The sequence below is a fragment of the Merops nubicus genome, unplaced genomic scaffold (assembly GCF_000691845.1).
Source record: "Merops nubicus isolate BGI_N331 unplaced genomic scaffold, ASM69184v1 scaffold20365, whole genome shotgun sequence".
Taxonomy (NCBI): domain Eukaryota; kingdom Metazoa; phylum Chordata; class Aves; order Coraciiformes; family Meropidae; genus Merops; species Merops nubicus.
Genome location: NW_008607867.1, coordinates 82990 through 83677, shown reverse-complemented (window position 1 = coordinate 83677; position 688 = coordinate 82990). Strand labels below are relative to the sequence as shown.

Genomic DNA, 688 nt, shown 5'->3' with positions numbered 1-688 from the left:
TCTTTCCTGGGGAGCTTCTGAAGTCACTCTTTCACCTTGTGTGTGATCTGATGGAAGGTGGAATGGCCTGGTTGACAGAACTGAGATGTGGAAGTGTCCTGCTCAGGTTTCCATCCCAAGCTGGGCAAAAGAGGAATCAGAACATTGTTTTTTCACATCCAAGCTGAATGGCCTAACCACTACGTTTTGGGGGATGTCACTGTCTTTCTCTGACTGGAAATTATATCCTGGACATAGTTATTGAATAAACCAGGAAAGTTTTCTTCTTTAATAAGTTGTTTTCACTGAAAGCATTATGTAGAAAATGTCTAGTCAGACGTAATATCTCCTCTGTATTCTGATTTTTCACTGCAGTTAGTGAAGAAAAGTCAGCCTGTACCAAGTACCAGTTGTGAGGGAACCAAAACATGCTTTCTTGTCATTCTTATTTGGAATCAAGGGACTGAAACTGGGTTCACAGAATCAGGGAGTCCTATATATTAGGAAGTAAAGTATGACACTACTGAGGAGCAACCTGGGTATCTTTTTCTGTAATCTGGGAAGATCATGCAAAGAAGGGTTGCAGATGTCTCAATTTTCCAGTCAGTTCAATCTGAGAGAAAAGTGTCACATTCAGCAAAGCCTTTTGTTCCTGGAAGAGGTTAAGTGGTGCTGGGAGGCAGGTGCTGGTCGGAGATCTCTGTGGGGA

At 42.4% G+C, this 688-nt stretch overlaps 1 protein-coding gene across 1 annotated transcript in view; it reads left to right on the top strand.

Annotated features, from left to right (window-relative positions):
* The window catches only part of LOC103772767 (cytochrome P450 2J6-like), a 26714-nt gene that overhangs the window by 9475 nt on the left and 16551 nt on the right, over positions 1–688 (top strand). The gene's annotated exons all lie outside the window — the stretch shown is intronic.